At 38.8% G+C, this 14894-nt stretch overlaps 1 protein-coding gene across 1 annotated transcript in view; it reads left to right on the forward strand.

The window, feature by feature from the left end:
* Nucleotides 1–14894, forward strand: part of Bsg (immunoglobulin domain-containing protein Bsg) — a 129340-nt gene that overhangs the window by 61855 nt on the left and 52591 nt on the right. The window lies entirely within an intron of this gene.

Raw genomic sequence — 14894 nt, forward strand, 5'->3', positions numbered from 1 at the left:
AGTACCGTAAACCGGGGTTACTTTGCACCTTAGGTGTAACTTTGCACCATCTTTGGAAAACTTTTAGGTGGCGCTCCAGTGGCGTTTGGGAGAATGAAATCGGTTCGTTCTTCGCTTACGCCGATAGATGGCAGACGTATACATTATTTTAGTCCCTTTTCGCGGTAATGCTTTGTGTTTATGGTACTCCTGTGTCTTAACTAGTGAACGTGTGCAGACGTTATTAAAATATAAGTGAACTTAATTATCTTTCATCACGGTCAGTGTGCACAACAAGAAGGTAAGTTATATGTCAAATTGCACCTTATTTATCCACTTAGACTTTCTGATTTAGTTTGTACACCTGATATAAGAGGTAAATGGTAATAGAATCATTATATTAACCAAGAGAGATTTGAGGTTAAATCGGGGTTACTTTGCACCAGTGACCAATATTAGAATTTCTTAACTAAAATTGCATTATTTTCCTTAGAGAAACTTTCTAAAGGATTAAAATGTATCATTTATATATTTTATTGCAAATAAATTACTTTAATTTGTTTTTTACTCATTTTAGTCATGCCGAGGGTGTACAAACGCACTACAGGCGCCAGACCGTATCGTAACTACTCGGAAGATGTAATGCAAGAGTGTCTTCAGGCAGTGAGAAGTGGAACGATGACCCAGAGAGCAGCGGAAACTTATTTCAAAATCCCCAGGAGGACCATTAATCACAAATTGAAGGGCAAACACTCCAAGAAGCCAGGTAAACCTACATTGTTTTCATTTGAAGAAGAGAAAGCATTTGTCGACTGTGTTATACAAATGAGTAATTTTGTATTCCCAATTGACACATTCGACCTGAAGCATATTGTAAAGGATTACTTGCAAGTTAGGGGAAGGACTATACACCAGTTCAAGAACAATTTGCCAGGCGATGATTGGGTTAAATCATTTATGAAACGGCATCAGACTCTGACAGCCCGCTTTGCCACGAACATCAAAAAGACAAGAGCTGGAATCAATGAACAGGTACTGCGAGGCTATGTGAGCAACTTAAGGGAGATTGTGGAAGGTGTACCAAAAGAGAACATCTGGAATTATGACGAGACAAACTTGAGTGATAATCCCGGCCAGAAGAAAGTGCTTACCAAGAGAGGAATGAAATATCCAGAGACGATACGCAACACATCAAAAACTAGCATTTCTTTGATGTATTGTGGAAGTGCAGCAGGGGAACTTCTCCCCCCTTATGTTGTATATAAGGCTGCCCACATGTGGAATACATGGACTGAAAATGGACCCAAAGGAGCCAGGTACAACAACACACCAAGTGGTTGGTTTGACTCAGTGACATTTGTTGATTGGTTCCAGTCGATGCTGCTTCCAAGGCTAAAACAATTGGAGGGGAAGAAAGTACTAATAGAAGACAATTTGTCCTCGCATATCACGCAAGAAGTACTAAACTTATGTCTGCAAAATGACATCTACTTTGTGTGCCTGCCTCCGAATAGCACTCACCTAACGCAGCCCTTGGATGTTGCTTTCTTTGGTCCATTGAAGAGAAGATGGAGGCACATTTTGTCCCAGTACAAAGAAAGTCCAAATGGTATCAGAAATACTGTGCTTCAAAAGCAAGATTTCCCAATGCTCCTGAAGGAACTGCATGAAAGCATATTAGCAAATGCTTCTGCAAACCTAAAATCGGGTTTCTTGAAGTGTGGAATTTACCCATGCAGTCTTGTACCCCTCCTAGACCAACTACCAACATCAGGTTTCAATGCCGAGGATGTTCAGTCTAGTTTCACAAGATTCCTGGAAGAGAAGCGACAGATAGTTACCAGTGCAGGTGCAGGTCCAAAACGAGGCAGGAAGCGAGTACAAGTGGAAGCAGGAAAAAGCATTGCACATGCGACTGATTGTTGTACTTCTTCCACAACTACTTCAACATTGCCATCATCTTCAGCATCCAATACAAAGCGTAGGAAGAAGGAAATACTTGAGTCCGATTCTGAAGATATTGACAACAACCTTACAATCCAAGAACCATCAGACTCTGAAATCAATTTTAGTGTGAGTGAAGGGGAAGGCCATGTCCATAAGGAAGTTTGGAAGTCGGTCCAGAGGATTTGCGGGGAGTTTGTTCTGTTTCAGTATGAAAGTGAAATATTTCCTGGAAAAATACTGGAGATAAAAGATGACAGTGCAGTTATCAAGGCTATGCAAAGATCATGCAAATCGTGGAAATGGCCTGTGAAGGATGACATTATGGAATATAAATGGGAGGATGTACTTGGAGGAATAAATCCTCCCAAACAAGTATCGAGGAGAGGCTTATATTCCGTTCCAGAACTTGACATGAAATGGTTCGTGTGATTTTTGACAAGACTCATTTGTGTCTCAAATTGTCATTAACAGATCTCCAATTAATTTTCAAACAGTGTCTCTTTATGTTGATATTTTTTGTATTTCTCCAATAAAAAATCTTCTGATTTACAATTTAAAGCAATATTTGTCTCATGTTGTCATTTTCCTGACCCTGATAATGTATCTTTTGATTATATTTACAAGTTTATGGTGCAATGTAATACTTGGAGAGACAAACATTGCACCATCTGTCATAAATCAGTAGCAATGTAATAGTGGTGCAAAGTAACCCCTTCCTATGGGTAACTTTGCACCAAAATTTTATACATTATAAAATTAAATAATAATTTCATTTTTGAAGATATGAGTGGTTAAGCACCTTCCTGCATCCTTCTAGAATGTGTTAAAAAAATATCATCAAAAAATTCAAATTGTAAGTATTATATACTGGCTGAAAACAAATTTCCGGTAAGAAAACGGTGCAAAGTAACCCCGGTTTACGGTACGATGATGATGATGATGATTAGGACAATTACTTCAAAATGGAATGAACAGGCACGAGCTGCTCTTCTGCCATTTTTTCACTGTTCTAATTTTGTGTTGGGATTTTCATGTTAAGTAAAAGCAATTTTAAGACCTGAGGTGACATGCTGCTTCAGCTTTGCTAGTGTAGCGAGAATTTTCCTCCGTGCGAGAAATTTTTTTCCCAAATGCTGCAGATGGCATGGTTATCACTGACTGGATCCAATTGGAAATATAGTACCCCACTTCACTCGTATTATCCAAAAGTTACAGATAACAAAATGCAGCAACTTCTGTCACTTCAAAATAACAAATGACAAGGAATTTTTAAATGTTTATCTAAAATCAAAATCAGATGTTATGCTATAGGTGCCAAAATTTTTACAGTAAGTTGCTACCTTGCTTTGATCTGGTGGTTTAAATAGACCACTCGATTTGTTTACGGGAAGTCTGTTGTTTACGCTCAGAACTAGGTTATGTTATAGGCGGAGCGTGGTTTTTCCATAGCTGCCAAATAGAAAATAAATTATACAAATTAGTGGAATATCATGTTCGAAAATATCTTCCTCAAACTACAGTTTGGCAAGTTTCATTTTCCTGGCACATGACTTTTAAAAAAATTGTACTTCAGACGTACTGGTACCAGAACATCTGCAGAAATTAGGCTATCAGTTACGTAATCTATGTTCCTCCGACTAGCTCAGAAACAGGCGGTCTCTCGCACGAACCCGAATGCTAGTAAAACTGTCTTGATACAGTTGATAGAGTTGGAGATGTTTTGAGCTACAAACGTGCCCAATTTCTTGTTGTCCCTGCTGTTTTGAAACTTACGATTTGAGACGTGCTCCTTGCAACCACTTTAAAATCTGCCACTTCCACATTAGTACTGACCCCAGATAATTCGGTCAGAGGCCATGAAAGGTGAAGTCGTGTTGGTACACTTTTACTGGTACCGGTAAGTAAAAGAACTCCTGTGGGACAAAATTCTATAATAAAAGTATTATTATTATTATTATTATTATTATTATTATTATTATTATTATTATTATTATTATTCTAACAAGGGACTGCTCAGCTGCCTATATGAACTTTTTGAACATGAGACTGTAAATCTGTGTCCCATACTCCTGTAAAATTAATCAATTAATCGGTACCCATTGCCATATCCTAGAATAAAGTTATGTTTCGAGTATTTTTGCTGCTGCTCCTGAAATAAATATTACAAACACACAAAAGAGTTCAAGATACTATATTCTGGACCGCGAGGATACTTTACCGTTTTGCATTTAATTTTTTTTTTTTTTTTGAAAGGCCTGTATAACAACGGTTCATGGTGTAGGTTACTATAGTCATGTCCTAGTTCGTGAACCGCGGGCAATGGCTGAGTGGCCTAGTAAGTGGTCCTGAGAGTCAGGATACCAGTTACTACGGAATGAAAGTGGGCATCTCGGATATTTTCTGAGTCATGGCCATCCTAGTGCTCAGGCGGCTAGGACTATACAATCCACCGGTGGTCCCTAGCCCGTTAGATAAGAGATCCTCACTTGGACTATGTGTAAGTAGGGTAGCATCCTGCTTCACAAACTTATGGAGTTCACAACATTTTAAGCAAGCCTCGGACCTATGGGAGTAACTGAGTCCCATTCCCATTTGACAGGCGAGGGACCCGTTGGAAACAATTTGGCAAACAGAATGGAATTCGATGGGAGCTGTCAGTATTAATGGGGCTTTTGGAAGAGAGTAGAACTGGCTGAGTCAGCAAAGAGGATGCATCTGGATGTGCTATGAGTAAGCGATATTCGGGTAAAGGGAGATAACGAGAAGAGATAGGCGATTGTAAAGTGTACTTGATGGGTGTTAAAAAGGGAAGGGCAGAGTGTGGGGTAGGGCTGTTCATCAGGATATTATTGCATGCAACATAGTTTCTGTTAAGCACGTTAATGAGCGAATGATGTGGGTAGATTTGGCAGGTGGAGGAACAGGACGAGAATTGTCTCAGTGTATTCACCCTGTGAGGATGAAGTTTACAAGTTTTATGAAGCATTTAGTGACATCGTAGTCTGGGTCAACATCAAGGATAGGATAGTGCTAGTGGGCGATTTCAATGTGAGTTGGAAATAGAACTGAAGGATACAAAAGGGTAAATGTGGGGAAGATATGGAAGCTAACAGAAATGGGAAGTGTTTGCTGGACTTCTGTGCTAGTATGGGTTTAGCAGTAACGAATATATTCCTCAAGCATAATGCTATTCACCGCCTCATATGGAAGGAGAGGGGTACCAGATCCATTATATCTTAACCTACTTCGAATTCAGGAAATCCATTAGAAATGTACGGGTTTTCCAGGATCTTTTCTATGATAGAGACCACTATCTGATCTGTAGTGAACTAAGTACCTCTAGGCCTAGGGTAAAGTGAAATCTGTTTGCAAACGAATAGGGGAAAGAGGGGCAATTGCACGCATCTAAGGCAGATCACCTGTATAAGCTACTATGCTGGATCCAAAATTTGTACAATACTAAAATATGATAGGAAATATAGTTAAGAATACGGAGTGTGGAATACAAGTACACAAATAGTGAAGTTCCCGAGTCTTCTATCAAAATATACCCCATGTGGGCCAATGGCACGCATGTACTTCTTTCACCACAGAGAGACAAACATCGTTGGTGTTCTTCCGTGACAACCCAGACACCACTTCTTCCGTGTAATAATCATTATCATCACATATTTCATCTGACCAACTGTTGTTGGCTTTGAAAAGTACCTTCTTTGTCTTCTTCATGTTCGTGAATTTGCAACTCGAGTCGTCTTGACAATATGTATAATCGTTTCTTTCTTGTCTTTTCCAACTCCTCTAATACTGACTTTCTGGGTGTGGCTGTCAAAATTTGAGTGCTGCTTAGGCCTAGACCTTTGTGTTTTCGCACAAAATGTTAATGCTTTGATAGGCATAGGAGAGAAATTGAAACAACAAATCAGTTCTTTTTTTGCAGAAATTAAAGGAGGTAAGTGATGTGTGACTTGAAAAGAAGAGTTGGATTCTTCACTGATTATTGCGTGTGTGCAGCGAAATGCTTGAGCCACTTCAGGAACAAGTCCTCATTCATCCATCCTGACTTGCAGCACACGTAAATGCTTCCTGGAGGGCCTCCACGTGTTATTGCAGTGGACATCCTCACACCAGGATATACAGTAATATTTTGGCCTCGTTCTAAGCTGGTCGCTGTCCTTACTTGCTTTTGACCTCTGCGGGTAATTATTGGAGGTGGCTTCTGGACGAACGAAATGCTGGTTTCAACATAAATGTGACGAAGGGAACTTACGTTTTTCGCTGACAGTCAAGAGATTATGATCAAGTCAACTGCTTTATTAAATGATAAAATTCTGCTTACACTAGTTGCTTCGTGCTTCCGCAGACTGTGTTCTGGGTTTCTTGTCAAGAAACCTTGCGGCCAGTCCTTGCCGGCCAGCTAATTAAGGCTTATCATTGACAAGTTGACAGACAAGGAACCGATACTAGAGTGGAAGAACAACTATGAAATTGTAGATGGAATATTGCTGAAAGTAGTGGACAAAACTAACCAAAGGAAGAGGATCATACCACAAGTATTACAGAAAGAGCTAATCTGGCACACCCACAAAATGACGGGACATGCAGGCATAGATAAGGTCATCAGTACATTAAAGGAAAAATTCATTTGGATGGGATTGCGAAAATCTGTCAGAAACGTAGTCAAGACTTGCGACATATGCCAGCGAGTCAAACACAATAACTACGTCTGCGGCCATAAACCAATTCCAATCATTCCATCAAGAGCACAAGAAATATATGCAGTAGATATCTTTGGAAAATTACCGACCGCAAGGAAAGGAAAAAGATACATATTGGTAGTTACTGACATATTTTCAAAATATATCTCACTCCAAGCTATCCAAAGAGCGAATACTAAACAAGTCATACGGGGCCTAGTTGAAAAAGCATTCCCTGAGATGGGAAAACCTGAAAGAATACTCACTGACAGAGGGACACAATTTACATCTGAGATGTTCCGTGAGCGTATGAAAAATGAAGGTATCAGACATACGTTGTGTTCAGTGCGTCATCCGGAAGCGAACCCCGTAGAAAGATACAAGAAAGAGATTGCCAAATTCGGCAGAATATACTGCAACCAACAGCATCTGAAATGGGTAGACATATTAGGTATCATAGAAAAGAGCGTGAATAACACCATCAACCAATCAATCGGTCAGATTCCCAGCGTAGCCCACAAGAATATACACCTGGAAAGAACTTGGGACAGAATATTTACTATGCCCTTAGAAAAGAAGCCAGATCCACAACAAATCACAGTAATGATCCAAGAGAGACTAAAGGATCAGTCGCAAAAACGGCTAAGAAAGGTACGAAACAAGAAATTCCATGCACCATACAAACAAGGCGATCTCGTACTAATTAAGACCGTACCAATATCCAATGCACCAGCTGGAATATGTGCGAAGTTCCTACCGTTGTACAGTGGTCCATACAAAGTCGAGCGTGTGCTAGGAAACAATGCATACGAGATGAATGGAAAATATCGTAACGTACATAATGCCTGTAACATTAAGCCTTACTACCAAGAGAATGAGACGGTAAGATCCGAACTGGAAGAATAACAGGTCGAAGAATGAATACTGAACATACCATCATGAAATTCGCTATGGGAAAGGATAGAAAGTTACATTTGGACTGTACATGAGAAGGGAATCAGCTAATTATGTGCGCAGTATTGGCAAGCAAAACAAATGGTACCGATGACAGGATCGATAATAATCCATTGATATTTGGTAATCGATTAGCCAGTCTAAGTATGACAAAGAACTTATACGAGATGCAAATGCACATTTATAATTAGAGTTTGGAAAGAGGAAATATATTGTGACCAATATATTTTGTCCGTGACGGGGGACAAAATGTGCCCATTTACATCTCGTAGACAGCTTTCAAAATGGCGCCGAGTGAAGGTATGGCCCATCTGATCTATAAGATACAAGGAATAGATATTTAATGCGATATTATAGAAGGCCATACACGTCACGGAACGGTCAAATATTGAAGGCACTACGGACAGTGGACTGTCAAGTGAATTGTTTTACAAAAAAATAGACAACGGATTGTTAAAAAAAACTCCCATCTTAAAAATTTTCATCGGAGAGTGAAGACTCAATTGGCGAACGCGCTACGTAATTTGAAGAAGACGGAAGGATTTAGAAGAGGTACTTAAGAAAAAGGGATCGCCATAGTAAAAGAAACGACATAATTCACCAGTCGACGAAGAAGAGCTGATTAAAAATATAAAAATAAGCAAGATACGACGAAATACGCGTGGGAGGATCTCAACAGCAAGCGAGCTACATTTTACAAGGAAGAACCAAGTGAAACCTAGGAGAAAAATTTTCTTACGGGAAGAAGACTACCTTGGTCTTGTTTCGAGAGAAGAATAAATTTTCGAGATTTGCAAGAAGCAGCCGATATATATATATATGCAGAACTTAAACCCGACGAGATTAAATTCACATCTCTGAGAGCAACAAAAAGAAATAACAATTGAGGAATTATTATCGTCGAATGGATCATACCATGGCTATTTACTGCTCTGAAAACTGCATTTTTGTTGCTAGCGGAAGTAGCATGATGATGGCTTGCTAAATACGCATGATGGACCAAGCTGGGGAGCAGTACATCCTTACCGGAAGACCATCCCATGATGAGGAAGGCAATGGGAAACCAGACGACCAACCCATGATGAGGAGGCCGAGGATCTACCAGAAGACCAACCCATGATGAGGAAGGCGACGGGAGACCAGAAGTCCAACCCATGATGAGGAAGGCAATGGGAAACCAGACGACCAACCCGTGATGAGGAGGCCGAGGATCTACCAGATGACCAACCCATGACCTGACCGCAGAGCCAACTACATCCAAGTGGAGGCGGAACAGCTGGACCAGATGTAACGATAAGCGAGCTGAGTCGTTTACATTATTTAATTACATAGTTTTTGGTTCGCGTACACATGTGCTTTTGGCATGTGCCGATAAGTTGGTTATAGAAACCATGGAATTTAAAGTGCAAGTGAATAATGAAACTGAAGTGTGAGATATTTAAGTCCATAGTAACACGATTACGCAGTGTAGAATAAGATTCTTGTATGTTATATATATATATACATCACCGCATATTGGTCAGAATAACTCGTGAGTAACGAAGTTGAAAGAAGAGTCTTTAATAACAGCTGATAGTAATGACACATTGAGGAATTGCAATGAACACGTATTGGTTATGCTATGTCTACGTCACGTTTGGTACGCACGGTGGTAATGAACATATAGAATCACGTAATCCTTGCTTCGCAGTAAGTGCATTGAACTCAGCTTTAGGGTTATGATAAATAGCAATATTGAAATGAGTTTATAAGAAAGGAATCGTGGCATTTTGACATGGTAAAGTGAATGTAATCGCGACATGTTGTTATGGAGGCTGATTTTTTTTTTTTTTTTTTTTGCTTTACGTCGCACCAACACAGATAGGTCTTATGGCGATGATGAGACAGGAAAGGGCTAGGAGTGGGAAGGAAGCGGCCGTGGCCTTAATTAAGGTACAGCCCCAGCCCCAGCATTTGCCTGGTGTGAAAATGGGAAACCACGGAAAACCATCTTCAGGGCTGCCGATAGTGGGGTTCGAACCTACTATCTCCCGAATACTGGATACTGGCCGCACTTAAGCGACTGCAGCTATCGAGCTCGGTTCTATGATAATTAAGATGTTAAGTGAATGTGGAAATATGGTTACAATAGTGGTAACTCGACGAAGTATGTTGTTGTATATGAAATGCGAAGGTTTATTTATGTATTACGTAGAGGCCAAGGAGTTGCCTGCAGCTTAGAATATGCCATGCCACACTTATAAGAGGGAAGGAATTATGTGAAAGGACACAGGTACGTGAAATTGACCACACCGCAGGGATGAGCTAAACTAAGGTATGGATGGAATTCATTGAAGTAGAATTGAATATATGATGGGATCATATGTCAATTGTAGATGCTTTGTTCTAATTACGAGAATATTATGATATGTTTTATGACGGTGATCTTGACCAAATGCATTCATGATACCTATAAATGCGGTAATATATTTCCAAGTACAAATACATATTATTTACATTACGACTGCGCATATGAATTCAGTAACTTGCCTAAATGAGAAATGTTATGGAATATAACAGAGAGGGCACATTGAGCCTTAAATACGTGTATATGTCGATTAAAAATTTATGTTGGAGTTAGATAGATAGCTTATTTATCCTGACACGGAGTTTGTTGGAATTTACATTCTTTCAGTGAGTAATGGTTAGGGAAATGATAGGCTAGGAGCCAGATTTAACAGGCACTAGGGAGAAATGCCTTAGTCCGTAAGTCGTTACCCATGCGCAACATAGAAGAAAGATCAAATAAATGAGTTCAGATTTATAATTTGCAATGTATAATTCAAATATAATTTATAATTCAAATATAATTGAGATATATAGTTTGAAGTTATAATTCAGATTTGTAATTCAGAATTATTTTCAAGCTTAGATCTATTTGTTGATCTTACATTCACTTCAGATTAACTGTACGTCTATTCAGATCTATTTAGCCTGGGTTTTTAATGAAACTGAGCAGTCTTAACAACATAATGATATTGGTGTCGTCTCAAGGACTTGATTTCAAGGAGGACCATAAAAGTCCAGTGATTAATGGTAAATATTAGTATCCGATTTTGAATTCATGACGGAACTGATGTACATAACTTAACATTATATTTATTTCCTTTTTCTACGAGCCAGCGCTGACTCTGAACTTATACCTGTAAATAATACCAGAGTAAATACTACCCCGAATCAGATTACATTTTCATAGGGCATCTGTTTATTCAATAAATACTATTATTGTGCTTTTCTATAATTTGGTGTGTTATGAATTCTTTCATCTTGACATAGTTGATGAGTTAGTTGGTAAGATAAGCGAACTAACGACTGGGTAGATACCTGATTTGAATACATTGAGTTCTCACTTCGTTGGTACCTTAGGAGAAATAATTGATATTATGTCTATATCAAATGACCACACATAAGTTTACCGTGGACCGGCATTCTCTTCGACCTCACGTAAAGCGAAACCTTATGTAAGATCTCCAGATTTTACTTGACATTCGGATACCCTGAGAAGAAATTGAGTTGCTGGGAAAAATGTCCGGTCAACGACCGTGTCCAGTTTTAAACACATTTCTGTATCACAGCATTGTATTGAACACTTCCAAAAAATCTGCTATCTAACTTATTGCTTACATTTTCTACAAGCAGAGCAAGAGTACTCTGATCTGTTGATCAGGAATGGACAGGTTTCTTGTGCATTTACAATGCCGACTTAAGTAACTTTGATGTTCATTGTAACATTTTCTTTTATATTTCAGTTTAAATTTCCTTCTCATAACATTACTTGCTACTACCTGTGGTGTAGTTTAGCCCCATTCTTCTGTCTTCTCCTACTTCTTCAGCTGTTGTCTGTACACTTCTGAAAGTAGGTCTTTTCCCATAGTTTTTCTGACTTTGAAATTCGTAAATAATTTGACGAGTGTTTATACTATTTAATTTATTACATCTTCCAGAAATAATTTATAACTTTGTCGTATACCGACCAAGTAAAAAACCAATTAATTTAATATCTAGTTCACACTCTTGAGTGAGGAATGGTGTCAAAACAAGCCTTGCTCGGTGAGGGAACGATTTACAATTGCTATTGAATTTATCCAAGTTAAGTCTAGTAAGCCAGAATTTGAAATCATATGTGCTATAAACATTATAAAAGAAAGTACTTGTTCATCCCATTGATGCCAGACTTCGGTGGTACTGGACCTTTCCTTTTCATGTAGTTGTCTAATGAACGGCGTGGTTTCCCTTTTTGTTGAGCTAAATTGGTTATATAACTACAACCAGTTGTAGCCAGTATGGTGCTTAATGAGCCTGACATTGTCATATTATCGTCATCTTTTGCTTGATCATTGAGGTGACATCCATGTAGTAGAATTCCAGTGCTTTTGTACTCAATGCCCTGTTCTGTCGGTTTGTTCTTCTGGACGTAGGAATGTTTTGGGGCGATTGGTTTTATCGTTGGATACATGTAATATTTATATAAAATAACATGTCCTGACTGATTCATCATTGCCAAGCCAAAACTACTGGACCTAAAGAAATGAAATTTTGGGGATATATTTGTTAGGGTGTAGGTGCTCACTGAGGGAGGATTTTTGGATATTGTCGCTAAGGGGGGTGAATTTTTAGAATGAGGATATCTATATCTCAAAACTTAAACACTTGCAGACGTAAAATTTGGTATTTGGAATATCCTTAAAAAAAAAAGAAACACACATTTTTTTGTTTTCAGAAAATATTTAAGGGGGGGGGGGGGGAAGGGAAGGGCTTGGGCACCTGAATTTTTAAAATTAGGATATCTACTGTACTCTCAAAAAATTAACATGTTGCAGATGTGAAAATTGGGATTTGGAATCTCCTTTAAAAATAAGGAAATTCGCGTTTTTTTGGGGGGAATGAACTTGGTAAATGGAGGGGGGGGGTGTGGAAACGGAGGTGAATTCCTTGTACGAGGATACATGTATCTCAAAAACTGAAGATGTTAGTATTGATAATTCATATTTGGAAGCTCTTTTAAAAAAACGGGTACTGATTGTATTTGGAAAATTCACTTAAGTGCGGAGTGTGAAAGGAAGTGAAAAAATTCAAATTCCTTTTCTGGAGAAACATATAACTCATAACTGAAAGTTAGATGTGGAAATTGGTATTTGGAATCTTCTTTAAAAAGAAACACTCATGTTTTGGGTGGTTGGGGGTGGGGGCAACTTAACGGGCAGGGGTGGAGTGGAAATGGACTTGAATTCTTTTCATGAGGATACTTACATCTCAAAAACTGAAGGTGTTACAGACATGAAAATTTGTATTTGGAATTTTCTTTCAATGTAAAGAAACATGTAATCTTTTGTCTTTGGAAAATCCACTTAAGGGGGTGAATGAATTGAAAAATTATTTTAATTCTTGTATGAGGATACTTATATCTCAAAAGCTAAAGATGTTACAGGCGTGAATATTAGTATTTGGAATACCCTTCAGAGATAAAGAAACAAGCATTTGCTTTTTTTTTTTCTTTGGAAAATCGACGTAAAGGGTGTGGGGTTGGAAATAAGTAAACGAGTTGAAATATGTTTGAGGATACTTTATCTTAAGAACTGAAGCCTTGACAGACGTGAATGTTAGTATTTTGAATTTCATTTCAAAATAAAGAAACACGTATTTTTGGTTTTTGTAAAGTCCACTTAAGGTGAGTGAAGAAGTTGAATTATTTTTATGAGTATACATTTATCTCAAAAACTGAAGGTGTCAGAGACGTACAGACATAAAAACTGGTATTTGGAATCTCCTTAAAAGTAATGAACACTTACTTTGTTTTCGGACAATCCAGTTAAGGGGCTGTAAAGAACTGGGAAATTGGGTGAATATATAAAAAATGAGTACCGATATAAATACATTGTGTCAAAAACTTGACATGTTAGAGACAAGAAACTTGGTATTTGGAACATACATACATACATACATACATACATACATACATACATACATACATACATTATCATTATAGACTGTTATGCCTTTCAGCGTTCAGTCTGCAAGCCTCTGAGAATTTACTAAACGTCGCCACAATCCTCGATTTGCAACTAGTGTTGTGGCCTCATTTAGTTCTATACCTCTTTTCTTTAAATCGTTAGAAACCGAGTCTAACCACCGTCGTCTTGGTCTCCCTCTACTTCTCTTACCCTTCATAAGAGTCCATTATTTTCCTAGGTAACGTATCCTCCTCCATTCGCCTCACATGACCCCACCACCGAAGCCGGTTTATACGTACAGCTTCGTCCATCGAGTTCATTCCTAAATGAGCCTTTATCTCCTCATTCCGAGTACCCTCCTGCCATTGTTCCCACCTGTTTGTTCCAGCAATCATTCTCGCTACTTTCATGTCTGTTACTTCTAACTTATGAATAAGATATCCTGAGTCCACCCAGCTTTCGCTCCCGTAAAGCAAAGTTGGTCTGAAAACAGCCCGATGTAAAGATAGTTTCGTCTGGGAGCTCACTTCCTTCTTACAGAATACTGTTGATCGCAACTGCAAGCTCACTGCATTAGCTTTACTACACCTTGATTCAATCTCAGTATATTACCATCCTGGGAGAACACACAACCTAAATACTTGAGTTTATCGACCTGTTCTAGGTTTGTATCACCAATCTGACATTCAATTCTGTTGAATTTCTTACCTACTGACATCAATTTAGTCTTTGAGAGGCTAATTTTCATACCATACTCATTGCACCTATTTTCAAGTTCCAAGATATTAGACTGTAGGCTTTCGGCACAGTCTGCCATTAAGACCAAGTCATCAGCATAGGCCAAACTGCTTACTACATTTCCACCTAACTGAATCCCTCCCTGCCATTTTATACCTTTCAGCAGATGATCCATGTAAACTACGAACAGCAAAGGTGAAAGATTACAGCCTTGTCTAACTCCTGTAAGTACCCTGAACCAAGAACTCATTCTACCATCAATTCTCACTGAAGCCCAATTGTCAACATAAATGCCTTTGATTGATTTTAATAATCTACCTTTAATTCCATAGTCCCCCAGTGTGGCGAACATCTCTTCCCTCGGTACCCTGTCATACGCTTTCTCTGGATCTATGAAACATAAACACAACCGCCTATTCCTCTCATAGCCATTTTTCAATTACCTGGCGCATACTGAAAATCTGATCCAGACAGCCTCTCTGTGGTCTGAAACCACACTGGTTTTCATCCAATTTCCTCTGAACGACTGATCGCACCCTCTCTTCCAAGATGCCAGCGAATACTTTGCCTGGTATACTAATCAATGAGATAC

This window comes from Anabrus simplex, chromosome 2 (genome assembly GCF_040414725.1).
Source record: "Anabrus simplex isolate iqAnaSimp1 chromosome 2, ASM4041472v1, whole genome shotgun sequence".
NCBI lineage: Eukaryota > Metazoa > Arthropoda > Insecta > Orthoptera > Tettigoniidae > Anabrus > Anabrus simplex.